The sequence below is a fragment of the Cryptomeria japonica genome, chromosome 2 (assembly GCF_030272615.1).
Source record: "Cryptomeria japonica chromosome 2, Sugi_1.0, whole genome shotgun sequence".
NCBI classification, from domain to species: Eukaryota; Viridiplantae; Streptophyta; class Pinopsida; order Cupressales; family Cupressaceae; genus Cryptomeria; species Cryptomeria japonica.
Genome location: NC_081406.1, coordinates 314,864,127 through 314,881,695, shown reverse-complemented (window position 1 = coordinate 314,881,695; position 17,569 = coordinate 314,864,127).

Genomic DNA, 17,569 nt, shown 5'->3' with positions numbered 1-17,569 from the left:
GGATGTGATGAAAATCATGTCCAATGGTAGTTTTGCATTGATATCCTTCCCCTAGTATCTTTAAGATGTGAAAAGCCTTTTTTATAAAGGTTGGGAAGCCTCCTCAGGGAGTTTATCTTTGAGGCATTGAACAAAACCCTTTCTACGAACCATAAGCATAGAAACCAAGATGAGTCAGTAACCAGACAATTATAGTATCACAATGCAAGGGTGGGGAAGAATCCGCCCCCAAGACACTCACCATATATCTCCTAGGATAACGAGCCAAGTGAGGAGCAATCCTCTTTGGTTTAATTTCCGGACAAAGGCAAAAAAACGGGCACACCTTAGAGTGTGACACAGTTGTTTGAGCTGACAGAGTATCAAGATGTGGGTTGTGGTACTATTCGTGACCTTTTGACCTTAGTAGAGTCTGACTGTTGTATGATTACATGACCAAGATTTATCGAAAACAAAATGGGTTCTTGAAAAATATTCCAACATTCATAGGGGTTTAAAAAAATCCTTTGAACAAGCGCTCTCTTTATGTCAGATTGGTTTTCTTGCTTTGTTGTTGTGTCTTTGCTATAAGATCAAACATTTTTTAAAACATTACCAAAAAAAAAGTGGAATATCAACCAAGTTTTGTCAAACCATCAACAAGAATCTCAAAATTCAAATAGAACTCCAAGTATCCACAATCAACAAGATCAACAAAGTTGCCACATTCAAAGGTATGGAGAAAATTATAACTTTTGTGGTCATAGGTTTCATGTATTTAGGTCATGCATAGTCTAGTTTTTCATCCTCACCTTGCATAAGTTCTCACCACATGCTTAGGAATTAAGGTCAACTATTCATACCCAAATAGTCTTTGCAACTTGTCATAATTTATGTCCCTCATAGGATAGAATCAGTCTTGCACACTTCAATAGGTTTACACCAAGTCCATCATCTTAAATCTTGCATAGTCGTCATTTGCATCAATCACAGTCCATCACCCTTAGAAGTCTTAAGAGCATTTCATTTGCATGGGTCTACCAGGGGATGGAGAATTTCCATTTGAACAACCAAACCTTGGACCAGATAACAATCAATTAGAAATAATTGATGTGTTAGACAATATTGCTTGGGAATTGAGAATTGATCTCCCACAATATGAAGAGATTGAGGTTGTCTTAGATAACGAAGTTCGTAAGTTAGTCTGAATCCAAAGGCAAGTTGAGCGAGAAATCAAGAAAAAAAGAGAGCAAGAAGTCATTAGATAACTTGCTAGCCTTACTATCAAAGAACAAACTCCTCAACTATAGAGAGTCCTCATAGTAGTTTAAGTTTGCATACATATTCCTTAGATCAAAGTCTTCCATATCAGTTGTCCAAGTCCTTCACTCTCCTTTTACGTGCATTACAGAGAGTCAAGATCACTTTGAGGTAACATTCATACCATTAACATGATCTCAAAAGGAAAAACACCAAATGAATCCAAACAGCGACCTTGAAAAAATGGATCCAAATAGTGACCCCTATTACAATCCTACTTGGAATATGAGCTCACATACAAGCTCAAGTTCACTATCAGGAAGGGGAGCTACTTTACCTATAAACGATAATCAACTACCCATAGTTGAGGAGCTACAAAATGGATTAACACAAGAAGAAATTGAGGTTTCTCAACAAGACCCTCAAGTATAAAAGTCCTCAACGCTCTCATCAATAACAACAAAGATAGGCATCTCTCTCTTTTGATCCCAAATAGAGCAAAGTTACCCCCAAATATTGACATTTCTGCAATTTTACCACCTGGGGTAACTCTATACCAAATTACAACTCAGATAACAACAACAACAAATTCAATGCAAAGTGTTGCTCAAACTACGACAACACAATCAAATACAATACAAGCTACTGTGGCTTCAACACAAATGTCAGGAACCACGTCTGCTATGTTCCAAACAACACCCATGGTCAATGCACAACTGGTGAATACTTCACAAGTGGCAACAACAGTATCTGCAGGATCTACTCTTAGTGGTCAAGGGACACAACAAGGATCTGCCAATACCTTTGGGTCTAATCAATCCAATAATAGATCACAATTTTCCTACTTTACGACACCTAGTGGAGGTTTCAACTCACAATTCCACAATCAAGCAATGCCTGCATCAATACCTGTATATACAATGACTCCATCATATGTGTCTAATACATACACATCTAGTGTGCCCTTGACACAAACAAAGATTTTGGCTCAGCAAGTTCAGAATATACAAAGGCAAATGATGACAATGCAGTTAGGCAAGTAGAAAAAGAATTACGCTATGGAAGATCTCAGACCTTATCCTTTTGATAGGTCATTATACATGCCATCGTTTCCTCCTCATTTTGAAACCCCAATGTTTGAAAAGTATAGAGGAAAGGGTGATCCAAGATATCACATTAGAGAATTCTTTACATCATGCATTGAAGTATCTCATGAGGATACATACCTTTTACGACTTTTTTCCAAAAGTCTTGAACGATCTGCACTAGAATGGTTTTCACATCTACCACCAAGGATTACCTCATGGGGAGAGTTGGCAGAGTTGTTTATTACAAACTTCTCTCACAATATTGAGAATCTAGTAACTCTCATTAATTTCTGTTCTACAAAGCAAAAGTAAAGTGAGACCTTTGCTACATTTTTGCAAAGATGGAGATCTCTATATCATCGATATCCAAGCCACATACCAGAAACAAAACAAGTGGATATTTTCAGTGAAAACCTCATACCTCCAATGAAGTATCCTTTACAAATGAAATGTTTGAGTACTTTTAAAGAGATCATTGAAAAGGTATTAAAATGTGAGAAAGGATTGCTAGAACAAGGCATCCTTAAAAATAACAAAGACAGTGGTACCTCCAACACAATGGGTGCAGATAAGCCTAAATTTTGGTCCAAAAATAAGAATGTGACAAATGATGGAGTGGTAGATGCTTGTGTGGTAAATAGAGTTCAATCAACAATATCATTACAAGGGACGATAACTTCTTCACCAAATGTGAATGAGTCACAAGTAAACAATACAACAACTACTAGTACAAATGCAGTGCAATCCAACATCTTCAAACCTCCAAGGAATAATGCACCGAAAAAGAAGCTTTACACCCTTGGGAGAGCCAATTGACCCTGCATTGAAGAATCTTGTGCAAAAAAATATTATAACATTGCTTGAGATACGACAATATGAACCAGGTCCATTCAAACCAACATGGTGGAATGACAATGACTTTTGTGAGTACCATCAAGCAAAAGGCCATAAGACATCTAGTTGTTATAAGCTAAAGAATCTCATTCAAGATTTAATAGACCAAGGGGATGTCACAGTTAATGCCAATAAATGATCTACAAATCAAGCACACATCATCTACAAAGATCCATTTGTTAAGAAAAATCAAGGTCAAGCTTCTAGTTCAAGAACGCAAGATAACACAACCAACTACACAAAAGTTGATTATGACTACACTATCAATACACTCAGTGAAGGAGATGCAATAGTGGCCACTATCAGTGTTAATCCTATAAACAAATATTGTGCTGTTGCGACCCACAAATCAAAGGTTACACTACAAGGATTACCTTCTCATACACCTCCTCAAATGAGCAACTTCAATGTTGTAGATCAATTAAAGAAGACTCCAGCACAAATCTCACTCTTTGAGTTTTTTTGCATGTCGCCAAAGAATAGAAAAATCTTAGACAAGGTGCTCCAAGATTCATTTGTCTCAAGAGGTATTGATGAGACTCCGTTTCAAACAATTGTGGGAAACATAGTCGCTTCATCCTGGGTTGCTTTTACAGAACAAGATATCCCCACAGATAGAATCATGCACAATGATCCTTTACATCTACTAGCATACATTCATAAAAAAAAGATCAAAAGAGTGTTGGTTAATGGAGGAGCAGGGTTGAATATATGCACCCTCAAATTGTTTCAAGCACTAGGTTATTCTCATTTTCACATAGACCCTACAAAGAAGATCAACATAAGGCATATGATGATGAAGAACATCCTTCAAAAGGGGTGGTCACACTGCCAGTACAAGATGCACCTGTTACTACCAATATTATGTTCCAAGTATTAGACAAAGAACTGGGATACAATATGCTATTGGGTTTTCCATAGATACACGCCATGCAGGACGTACCTTCCACATTTCATCAATGCATCAAGTTTCCATTCAATGAAATTGAAATAACAGTACATGGAGACCCAGATCCTTTTCAACACTGTAACTACTTAAGAGAAATTACAGACAATCAAGTTCCCATCAATCAAGAATCTACAATCATTCCATAGTTGGGAGCTATAGCACCATGAGAGGCACATAATTCTACACCATACATTCCTACTGCACCTCCACTCCAAATCAAGGATGAAGGGTATGTGGAATATTCTATTGTAGGATCATTATCAACAAGACCCGTATCTCTATCTCGTAGAACTTTTGGGAGACCCTCATCTACTGTCACCGAGCAAGATAAAGGAAAAGATATTTTTCAAATATTTAGACTCTTGCTCATTTGTTAGATGGGGAGACATACCAGATGAAGCCCTTAGAGAAGACATGAATGCTTGGATATACATGGATGAAGAAGACTACCATGTTATCAAACTTCCCTTAGATCTATATGGGAATGGATTCACAATGTTACAAATACATGGCTACGATGGAACAACAAGATTGGGACTAAATGCTCAAGGCATCATAAAACCCATCTTACTTATAGACAAACTTAAACACCAAGGTTTGGGATATAGCCACACAACAAATAATTCTAAAAAATCATCTACTCAAGTAATTGTGAACATGCCACCAACAATACCACAATAGTCAACCAACAAAATCAGAGTTCCTGATAATGTTACACAGGAAAACTTGTCAACAGTTGCATGCCCACCATCTTCACATGCTAATGCAGTAATAGAAATAGGCATTGCACCTGCCAATGACGACAACGCATGGGTTGCTTCTTCAAACATGGGACCACCAAATGAGATCAACACCTGGTTGGCCTTATCCTTATCTTCAAGTACATCAACAGATAATGACATAGCACTAGCAAATGTCATAGTAATAGGGCTAGAATTAGTCATCCAAGGAATAAATAACATGTCAATAAATGAAGATACATCATCAAGTCATGAAAGTATTCCACACATCATCAATACTGCAGAGTTCCCTCTAACTCCAATTGAAGAGGAATCATATGATTATAGATTAGATATATACACCTATGTTGATACAATCACTGATTCACATGACTATGAGTTTCTATCTCTCCATAGCAGCAACACATATCATGTGGACATATATTATTATCACTTGCCACCTATGGATGATGGCATTATTTATGAAGATATAGGAATAAACTCGAATTCCTTCACAAGCCAATTTGATAATTAGGTTTGCATGATAACAACAAGCCCAAATTTTGATGATGAAAAAGATCGGTGCCTTATATACCCACATTTAATAGACTGGGGACAAAAAGAAGAACCAAGCTAGATTGGTTTGAAAATGACGAGGCTATTATAGAGTTCTTGGCTGCTAGAGATGGATTCCCGTTTGATGACCACAAGGCATGATTCACCATAGACCTTGATAGAACAACATATTTTGGAGAGGTAAGCTCTTCCTCCAATCTAGATGACTCAGAAGAAGTAGAGAGTATGACTAGAGGTAGACTTGATGAGCTCCCAATAAATCAAGAACAATTGACACTCCTAATAGAAGAAACTAAAGAAATCAACATAGAAGATGCCGAGAATATACACAAAATTCATTTGGAAAAATCCCTAAATACTATGGAAAAAGAAAAATTTATTCATTTTTTCAAGAAAAGACCTATCAACTTTGCATGGTACTATGCAGATATGTCAGGATTGGATCCTAAATTGGTTTTACACCATCTACCATTATTACCAGGAACAAAAGCCTTATAAGCAAAAGTTAAGAAAGATGAATTCACAGATAGCCTTATTAGTCAAAATTGAATTGCAGAAATTGTTAGATGTGGGTTTCATAAGACCCATAGACTATGTAGAGTGGTTCTCCAATCTAGTCCCAGTAACCAAGCACACTAGGGGCATCAGAATTTGCACTAACTTTAGAGATCTGAACAAGGCTTGTCCAAAGGATGATGTTTTGCTTCCAAATATTGATATGATTGTAGATTTTACAATAGGAAACAAAATGCTTTCACTCATGGATGATTTCTCTGGTTATAATCAAATTAGGATTCCACCAAACGATCAAACAAAGACAACATTCACATGTCCTTGGGGAGCATATTGTTGGAACGTCATGCCATTTGGTTTAAAGAATGCAGGTGCAAAAAATCAATGAGCTATAGCAACATTGTTCCATGACATGATGCATGATATCATTGTGAATTATGTTGATGATATCTTAGCCAAGTCACGAACCAGGGAAAATCACCTGGAACTTTTAGCCAAAATCTTTGATAGATTAGAATAGTACAAAGTAAGACTTAATCTTAATAAGCATGTATTTGGTGTAACAACTGGAAAGCTCTTGGGCTTAATTGTGTCAAACAGAGGCATTGAAGTAGATCCAGAAAAGGTGAAAGCCATCTTAGAAATGCTAGCACCAATAACACTCAAGCAATTGAGAATTCTACAAGGGAGACTCCAATCTATAAGATGCTTCATAGCACAATTGGCAGACAAGTGCCACCCTTTGCAACACCTTTTAAATAAAGGTGTAACATTCAAGTGGTTAGAAAAATGCCAGGAGGTGTTTCAATATTTGAAAGACTATCTACTCATCATACCAATGTTAATCCCACCAATTCATGGAAAACCACTATTTTTATATATATCTGCCACAAACTCCGCTTTGGGTGCTCTCTTAGCACAACACAATGATCAAGGGAAAGAAAAAGCAATCTACTAAATCAGTAGAAACCTTGTGGGCTATGAACTAAATTACACTCCTACTGAGTATGCATGTTTAGTAGTGATTTTTGCTTCACAAAAACTTAGACATTATATGATCAGTCATAAGCTCTAGCTCATTGCAAAATTTGACCCACTGAAATATCTATTAAAAAAAGCCTCATTGACCAGAAGGTTAGCTAAGTGGGTGATGATCCTAAGCGAGTTCAACATTGAATATGTTGATAGGAAGGGAATCAAAGAGCAAATAATTGCAGATCAATTGGAAAAGGCTCCAATGCAAGACCATCATCCTATGTTGATAGACTTCCCAGATGAATTTGTCTTCACAATCACAACATCAAGAAATTGGAAATTATACTTTGATGGATCACATACTAACCATGGAGGAAGAGCGGGAATCCTATTTATCACCCCTTAAGGTGATTCTATTCCCAAGTCATTCAGAATAAGTTTCCCATGCACTAATAACATAGTTGAATATGGAGCACTAGTAATAGGACTTCAGACTGTCATGCAATGGAAGATCAAAGAGCTACAAGTTTATGGCAATTCTCAGCTCATCATCAACCAAGTAAATGATGATTATGACACCAAGGATGATAAACTCACACCATACAAGTAGTTGGTTGAAGAACTCAAGAAATATTTCTCCAACATCTCTTTTGAGAAAATCCACATAATACATAATAGAGCCGCTGATGCAATGGCAACTGTGGGATCTCTCCTTGATATGCCGAATAATGGAACTCAATTTGAGTTCGTGGTAGAGCAGTTGATGGTACCTTCATATGAAATACCTACTTCAAAATATGTTTGTGTCATAGCAGGACCTGAATCTCCTTGGTATCAAGAAGTCTACTCATATTTACACGATTAGTATATGCCTCCAGATCTTTCATCCAATCAGAGAAAGACCCTCATATGGTAGGCATCTAGATACACACTTATTGTAGACACATTGTATAGAAGAAGCTTGGATACTACCTTGCTTAGATGTCTCAATCCTGAAGAAGCACAACAAGCCCTAAAAGAATTTCACGATGGAATTTGTGGCGCCCATGTCAGTGGCCCAACTTTAGCCAAGAAACAGGTGAGAATGGAATATTACTAGCCAACAATGGAGAAGGATGCCTACAAATATGTACAAAAATATAAACAATGCCAGATTCACGTACCTACACAGGACCTTCAACCTATCACATCACCATAGAAATTCTCATAGTGGGGACTTGATTCAGTAGGGAAAATCAACCCTACCTCATCTAATGGACATAAGTTCATTATTACTGCGATAAAATATTTCACAAAGTGGGTCGAGGCAATCCCTATGACTTATAGTATGAGAAAACAAATAGCAAAGTTCATCCTGAAATAGATTATCTGTAGATATGGAGTCCCAATGTGCATTTTTACAGATAATGGAAGACCATTCAAGAACCAGGAAGTAAGTGAACTTCATGAGTAGTTTCACATCCAACAATTATTTGCGACTCCATATTATCTGCAAAGCAATGGACAAGTAGAGGCAACAAACAAAACAATCTTGAAAATTTTGAAGAAAGTTATCACTGAAACAGGACGTAATTGGCACATATAGCTCAATCCTGCTCTTTGGAACTACAAAACCGGTGTACGAACTGCAACAAGAGCTACACTGTATTCATTGGTATATTGTGCAAAAGCTATTTTACCTGTTGAGGTAGAATCAAAATCACTCAGAGTATCTCTAAAGAATATCATATTCGAGGAAGATTACAGAGTGTCAAGATTACAAGAGTTGGAATTATTAGATGAAAAGAGACAAACCACTCTAAATCACCTACAAGGTTATCAAAACTAAATGAGAAGAAGCCACAACAAACGGGTGAGACCACATTTTTTCAAGTGGGAGATCTTGTCCTTAAAAAAAATCAAAGAAACTTAGCAAACCGAGAACGATTAGGTAAGTTTGAACCTAACTGGTTGCGACCATTCATCATCACAAGAGTTGTTGGCAATGGCGCCTACAATTTATCCACCATGGAAGGAGAGTCACTCCTCAATCCTATGAATAATATGCACCTAAAAAAATATTACATCTAAGGGATAGGTTCATTTTAAAATTTAGCATTGCATTTGCAAATTTCTTTACTGCATTGCATCACATATCAATCATTACATAACATGTAGCTGCATATCATTACTGCTTTTCAATGTATTTACATATCATTACTGCTTCCTCATGTAGCTGCATATCATTTGCTACTTATTCATGTAGTTGCATCAGAAAAACAAGGCAACTATCCAAATTTATCATCCATTTGCATTCAAGAGAAACAAGGTTCATCTCCTTTCTTAGATATTCAGACATGAAGTTTTTGAGATCCTGAAAGCATTCATTTTTAACATCACCCTGTGATGACACTTTGTCTATGGTTGGGTAGATATTTCACTATTTTTTCCTTGTTAACCCAAATTCTATCAATTTTTATATCTCACACAATAACAAAATCTCTAATTCATTCTCGACACCTAGTTGATCATATGACTAGTGAAAAATCTAAAATTTTGCTTCAGCACTGTTGTAATCATCATACCCAAGTAGGTTTCATTACTTACAAGTCAAAGCAAGAAAATAAAAAGAAAAAAGTTCTATGCCAATATCCATCTCAAGGAAAAAGTGCAATGATATTTAACTGAAATATAACGTATATAAGTGCGACAAAAAGCTTGACTTTGGAAACATGTGAATAACTCCATCAGGGCTATGGACGTCTGCTGGCAATGAAGCAATATTCAAGGGGTTATGGTGTATAACCTTGTCAGAGCCCTTAAAGCTTTTCGGCAACAAGGGTCTATCTAGGATGCTTTTGAAGTTAGAATAATCCATGTATCTAGTCATATAGGATGCCAAGGATCTTTAGTGAACACAAGAGCGATAATTAACTCACTTGCACACACATGGGCAAAAGAAGATCAAATTTTTGAGAATTAATGGGGAAGTTTTATGCATCTCCATTTGCAAATCCTAACCACTATGTGTGTTAATTTGTATGTTCCAAGAGATCTTGAGGATCGATTGACCGCTTATCTATAAAATGTTTTGCACCTCCAATTCAATTGGTGTATTACAAAATGCTAAACAAACACAATCATCCTTGTTCAAAACAGGACCTGCATCTTCATACTGCATGTTGCATTAGCATAAGTTCATGCTTAAATATCATTGTCTCCATGCGCATATTACATATCATCATGTCATACAGGTTTGCATACTGGGGGCATAACTAAAAAAATACTAAAAATCAGATAAAGTCTTGAAAAAATCATAAGAATCATAAAAAGTCGTGAAAAAACTCCTAAAAATCTTAAATAACAAAATCAAACAAAAACATTTGAAAAATGATCCTAAAAAAAACAAAAAAACATCGAAAAACAACAAAATCAAGCAAAAACATTCGAAAATGTTCCACAAAATCCAAAAACATAAAAAAATCAATCAATCAAAAACTTGCAATAAAATGTCTTGCACGAAGAAAATACCCTAGTAGATATCTAGCAAACACTTTGCACGAAGTTCAACAAAAGATATAACTATCTTATAAAAAATCTGCAACTAATTTGATCAAATTGTCTTATCAAGTGTATCAACGTGATCATCATCTTGTCTTTAACAGAAGAGGATACACTCGAAACTAGACAGATCAGTCTTAAACGGGGTCCGCAAATTTCTGAGATCAGAAATTATCAATCATTACATCAAACAAATCAAAGCAAAGGCACAATCAATATAGCTACTGAGCTTTGTCTAATTTGATTTTTATCTTTTATCAATTGGTGAAGATCATGTTTCTATGCTACTCAAGGATGTCCAAAAGTGACTAGAGGAGCTATGATGAGCATGATCCTTTTCTTTGTTTGTTGTTTGTGGTGTGGACCAATGAAGTTATGGGGAAATGGTGTTATGGGTGTTTGTGATAAGAGATTTCAATATTTGAATGCCACACATACCTCGACTCCTAGCATCATTCCGAGAATGGAGGGTTCACTCCTTGTTTGCTACGTGTTTGTTCTTGCAATGAGATATCTTAATGTCTTGGTTATTTATACCCTAAAGTACACAACTTCATTGTTACAAAATAAGGCTCAGTGATGAAAATATGTTGCACTATGAGTAAAGAGACAAAGGATCATTAATCATCTATCATATCATTTCATTTCCCACCATGTTGATTGTATCAATCAAGATCATCTTTTTTTGTAGATTAACTTAATTCTTCTTTCTCATCATTTCATCATTTAACTTTATCTCTCTCTCATCAAATCTTTCATCCTACTAACATTTCTTCTATTTTAATTGAGTCAAAAGGATAAAACAATATTCTGGCACATTTTAAACAAAAAAGCATTAATTGCATTCATCTAATTGATTCATTTAGTTGATTCATTTAATATCATTTGGTTTGTTCATTCAATTGCATTATCATATTAATTGTATTATCATATTAATTGCATATCATTTAAGTGTGTTATCATTTTAACCACTTTTATAGTTGCATCCATTCGTAATTGCATTACATATAATCACATATCATTGCATTCATTTTCAAATTATAAATTATATAAAAAACATTTAAGATCATCATAGGAAACTGCATCATATAAAATCATCCATCACATAAAAATCATAAGTAAAATCATATAGACTACATGATAGAAACAAGCATCGTCAATCAAAACACAAGCATATAGATCGCTGCCAAAATTGCATATCATATATTTCAAAAATGATAATGTGTCATAATATACAACAAAGGCCCAATGGCTCAAATAACATCATCAATAGTGTCAACCGACACTACCTCTATCACTAGGAGGATCTTGCCTACTGGATCCTGCTCTAGGATGTCCTGATGATGCCTAGGGTGGACCCATAGCACCCCTGTTGTTGGTCCTCTGGGATGTAGACCTGCTAGAGCCTGATCAACCTCTGAACACGCTAAAACTAGGAGCCCTCTATCTCTCATAAACTATACCCTAATAGAGTTTTCTATAGTATATAGCCTCCTAAGCAACATAGTAGATTCTATCAGATTGTGTCTGTATATCTATGCTCGGAACAAACTGCTGATCATATGCATCTCGAACTAGCTATGCACGTTGACATGCATCATATCACACAAATCTAGCCTGATCCTTCTATAATAATAATAACATACTCTAGTTGGAATAAGACCCTATCATCTTATCTCCCCCACCTCTCCCTCGCCAAGGCATCCTCTAAGCTCTGGATCCGCGCTCTCAAGACTTGTGGATCATCGTCATCATCATCTACTCCTTGTGCACTTGCCTCTACAACATGAGCATCCTCTAGCTCGGGCATGTCACTGTCATGTGAGATCTCCCCCTCATCTACCTTACTGCTAGATGATCCAGAAGATGAACCATCATCCTCACTACCAGACTCGGTGTCTCCACCGATGTCTAAGTCCTCATCCTCCCTGATCTCCTCCTCCTCAATCTCCTCCTCCTCACCTGTTGCAACAATGGTTGCAACGTATCCACCTCCTCCATCTGTTCCTCCTACTCTATCCCATCCTCCTCTCCCCCTCCCTCCTTGTGGCCTTTGGTGTGAAATCTGTTGTGGCAAGATAGGAATGGTAGGATTTGTCAAAGGAACAGGTCTGCGTGGCAATCACCAACCATCGTACTGAGGCGTAATCCCTAGATCCATTGACCCAACTCCCCAAACCCACTACATAGGAATAAGTACATCAAACTCAGAAATCATAACGTGTGGCTGAACACATGCTCCCCAATCCCCAACCTCCTGACATATTTGAGCAAAATAGCTTATAACATCAAGAATGCCCTGTATCTCCCCAAGCTGCTGGAGTACACGATCTGGAAGATGAATATCAATGATCCTAAAGCGACCAACGTTGCGACCAATCAAATATCTTTGTTGTTGGCAATAAGGCAAGTGTAGCGCATCATCAACCTAATCAAGGCAACCAAGATAAGGCCTCCAAGTAAAGTACTACAATATATCAAACCGATGCCTCTAGTAGAGGGTGTTCCCTACACCCCTATGCCTAATCCCTGTTGTATACCTGTACGCGTATGAATGCTCATCCTGAAGATCTACATGGACGACCAGTTGAGGAATAGCTATATGCTCCCATGTCCAAATTTGGAGTAGTGTCACCCTGCATCTGATAGATCCCTATCTAAGATACACAATGTCGTGCATCTAATGGTACAAAGTGGCAAGCAGAAAAGGACCTCTGCAAACACCTGTCTGTGGGAAATCATGTCATGTATCACTCTACCCTAACCAACTTGGAAACCATGTGTCCTCCTATCTGGAATTAGTAAACCTGCTACTATACTGCATAGCACAATGGGGAGTGTATACACCTAAAAATGGTCTGAAGATAATTAATTAAATACGCAATTATTTAATTAATAACCTTCCCAATTAATTGAATTCGCAAATAATTTGATTAATTTCCCCATTCATCTACTTATAAATAAATATAAGGATTTATTCATTATGTTCATTTCAATAATCCCTCTTTGATTAATAAATTCCAAAATTAATCAATTTCCCTCATTGTCAATTCTTCTAATTCCTAATTAAGATTAACAAACTAAAATTTGTTGAAATTAATTATCTTTTCCTAATATTTGAATTTATAAATTCAAATGAGCACATGGCTCCTAAATTTTAACCACCTAACCTAACCACCCCTTAACCTAACCCATTCAGTCTAATCCTAGGGTCTAACTAACCCTATCCTCTTGCACATCCTAACCTCGTTTATCCTAACCTCTTATGGGTTGAATATTCTCCCCTTGAGACACATTGCACTTTTTCCACATGTCTCCTCCCTTGGACACTTTCCCTCTCATGAGCAAGGCTCCTTGACACTTGTCACCACAGAGATGACAAGTGCCCCTTCCTCCAACCTCTTCTCCAACTTCTTCAATTTTAACCCTTGATATCTTCAGATCAAATCTGGATTGTCAATTCCTGCCACCTCAGCTTTGGCCTTGGAATTCCTATAAGTACCCCTCATTTTGGAGTAATAAAGATCCCTTGCATTCATAGTTTTAGCATCATTACTATAGGCAATTTTATCTCAATCATCTAGCATAATTAGCATCTTAGAGTAATCATGCATACAATCATGTATATCTTATCATATTAGATTAATCTAGCTTCATTTGCTTAAATCTTGCATTCATTTTAGTTTGCATTCATATAGATTAATCCTCCATCTTGGTGTAGTCAAGTCACTGGTCTTGCTTAGACAAATCTGAGAGCAAATCCATCCTCGCATCTTTTAGGAGGCAATAGGTCGATTTGTCATGGTTTTACATTTATGGATTTTGATCAACTAACCATGCATGTAATGATCTATTGAGTGTTTGTGTTGCAGATGCATATTCCATATTTCACACGAACATCAATTGGCACCCACCGTGGGGTCGGAAACTCAAATTTTGGCCTTGCAGAACATCAAATTCTCATCCTTTGGATAATGTCTATATCTTATACAGAATCTCGTATGACATTATTTGCTTCACAATACAATACTTTTTGCTTTGGCGTACGATTAGGTGAGAATTCTCGTATGGCTAGGTTAGAAAGCTCGTACGAGTTTATGCTTTCTTGTATCATAAACAAATTGCATTTTAGGGTTTTTCTTGATTGAATTTTGATGATGCTAATGCTAACCCTGATCTATTTTGAGATTTTTCACAACCTAACTAGTTTTTGCAGGACGTTTGTCCAAGAACACGCTTGTCGCTAAAAAACAATATGACTGCTAATTCATTGTTCTTGTAGGTTGCCTGAGGAGATTCGATTAAACTTTATGTATTTTTAAGTTTTCTAGGCACTTAAATTATGATATGCTAAATGAACATCTATTTTTCATGTTTGAGAAGAGTCTAAAAGGTAGGAGAGTATGCTCTTGTCTATATAGACAATTAAAAATACAGACCCTTGAAGCTTTTCGAGTTTGAGATTTGTGTTCCTTTAGCAGGCCTGTCATAATGGGAAAAAGTAATCACCCTATGAGAATGACCCAAGTGAGTACAGTTAGACCTAAGCATTTCGATTCACTATAATAAATAGGCCTCTCAGGATTAAAGTCTCGGAGGATGGAGTTATTTGAGTTTTCTCTTTGAGATCTCTCATATTGGGCTTTTTGTAGAGCCTCATGGTCTCAATCATGCTTGCGTGACTACATCTTGTTTTGGTACCTTTTTGAGCTATAGGCCTCAATCGTGCTTGCTCGACTTTAAGGGGTAATTTTGAATGGAAATCTTTATTAAGAACTTTAAGATAGAAGCTACTCGGTTCACCTCTGAAAGGGGGATAATACTTGTGCAAGACAGATAGTAACTCTCCCAAGATACTTTCCATATTGTGCCCCCATTAGCATTTGGAGTTAGCTAATACGACATTGAGAATCCATTCCATGAGACTCACCGACCTTATCCTGATTAGCTATTAGGTGTGTACCTGAGTCTGCAAGCAAAGGTTTTCTCTCTCAGCCAACTTCCTTAGGATTAGAGTGATGTGCTTTGTTACTACTTATCTAGTTGCCATTAGTTTTTATATTCAAAGTCATACTATATACTCTAGTCAGTTAGCACTACCAAATCATGCAGTCAGTATACATAGAGAAGTCGGTATGCACAGTCTAGTCGGTTACAGAGGAAAGCAATCACAGAACGCAGTATACACCGAGCTGTCTACCGAGTATCTTTTTATGACTACCGAGCAGTAAAGATGCTACACTGAGTTGATATACACTGAGTCAAACGTGTTACCAGATACATTGAACCTGGACATGCATATGAAAATGTGTTACAAGATCGAGGCACATCTAACTGTTATTACATTGGAAATTGCACCAGAAGATTGTGTATGATTTTGAGATCAATCTAACCAATGAAATATTTTGTTTAGTTATTCATTCGAGGAATCATGTTTGTAAGATCAAAGCAATGAATTAGATCACCGTCTTAAGAGATCTATTTATACAGCATGAGTTAGGGTGTATATGTGTGTGAAAGAAGACTGTTACAGAGACACATAGGTCACCGAGAATGTTTTCAGAGAACAGTCAAAGAACAGAGTAAACAGAAGGGTTTACCGAGTTACTATATGGGTTACCGAGGTATGCTATAAGCAAGGTAATCTATTCTGAGCACATAGAATCTGCTATAACATTTCAGATGTAAAGTTGCAGATATTTGTAATGATTTTATTGTAATATTGTGAAGTTGAAAGAGAAACCTTTAACAGGGTAAAAGACTCTAATCAAGTCTATAAATTGTAAAGCCTCTAACCAGGTGCAACATTCAAAATAAATGTTGTAAAATCCTTTAACAAGATAGATCTAATAGATCTTGTTACTCCTAACAGGGTAAGCTATCAGAAATAGCTAAAATGTAGCTCTAACCAAGCACTCTTTATTATTGCAGTAGTGAAGTTGTGGGTGCCATCCCCACCACAGTTTTTCTCTCTAACCAAGAGTTTCTGCGTAACCAAAATATATGTGTTATGGAGTGAATCATGTATGATTGTTATCTATTTGCTTTAACTTTATTTTATGTTACTGCACTATTCTGTTTATGCATAACATTAAAGTTATTATTCAAGAAAAGTTTTGGAGTACTGATTCACCCCTCCCCTCTCAGTACATTAGCTTTCCATATTGGGCCTAACAATTGGTATCAGAGCTTGAATCTTGAAAAAGGGTTTAACTACCTAAAGAGAAATTTCTTATCAATGGAAGGCTATAAACAATCTCGGAGGATTGTATATCTGCAAGAAGAGCTGGATCATGCTAATCAAGTGATTGCAAACATGCAAAGGCAAATGCAAAAATCTTTGAAAGTAAGAAGAAGATTATTTGATGACTTGCAGGATTCTCAAGAGTTAGTGGAACAAATTGAGACATCATCTAAGAATAGTATATCTGAAGAGACTGAAGAAATGATTGGAGTATTGAAAGAAAAGAACAAAGCATTGGCTGATCAACTAAAAGAAATGAAAAGAGAACATGAACATTTCAGTACACAGATGACTGAAAATCTAGATGCATTGAGGACAGCTGAGGATAAAGCAAGAGATCTACAAAGAGAGAAACAACAACTTGAAGTCTTAGTATCTGATAAGAATGTTGAAATCATAAGGTTGACTGGGATTCAACAAAATATGACATATCAACTAGGTTATGCACATCATGAAGCAATTCTGAAGAATGATGAGAATCAAGCATTGAAACTTGAAGTATCAAGGTTGACCGATGAACTTGAAACAGAGAAGAAATCCAAAGAAACACTGAAGAAGAGTTATGAAGCATCAAAGATGTTGGATGAGCAACTGAATACAAGAAGACCCAACAAAGATGCAGGACTCGGTTACAAAGGAAAAGACTCTACCGAGAAAGGAATTCATACTACCTAGAGAGGAGAATCATCAAAACAAGCTGGAAACAGGAACAACATCAAAAGGAAGAAGCCTATTTGCTACTACTGTGGAAATCAAGGTCATACTACCAACATGTGCCAAATCAGAAAAGGGAAGCAACCGAATATCACTAAGTCCAATAATTATTGTTACA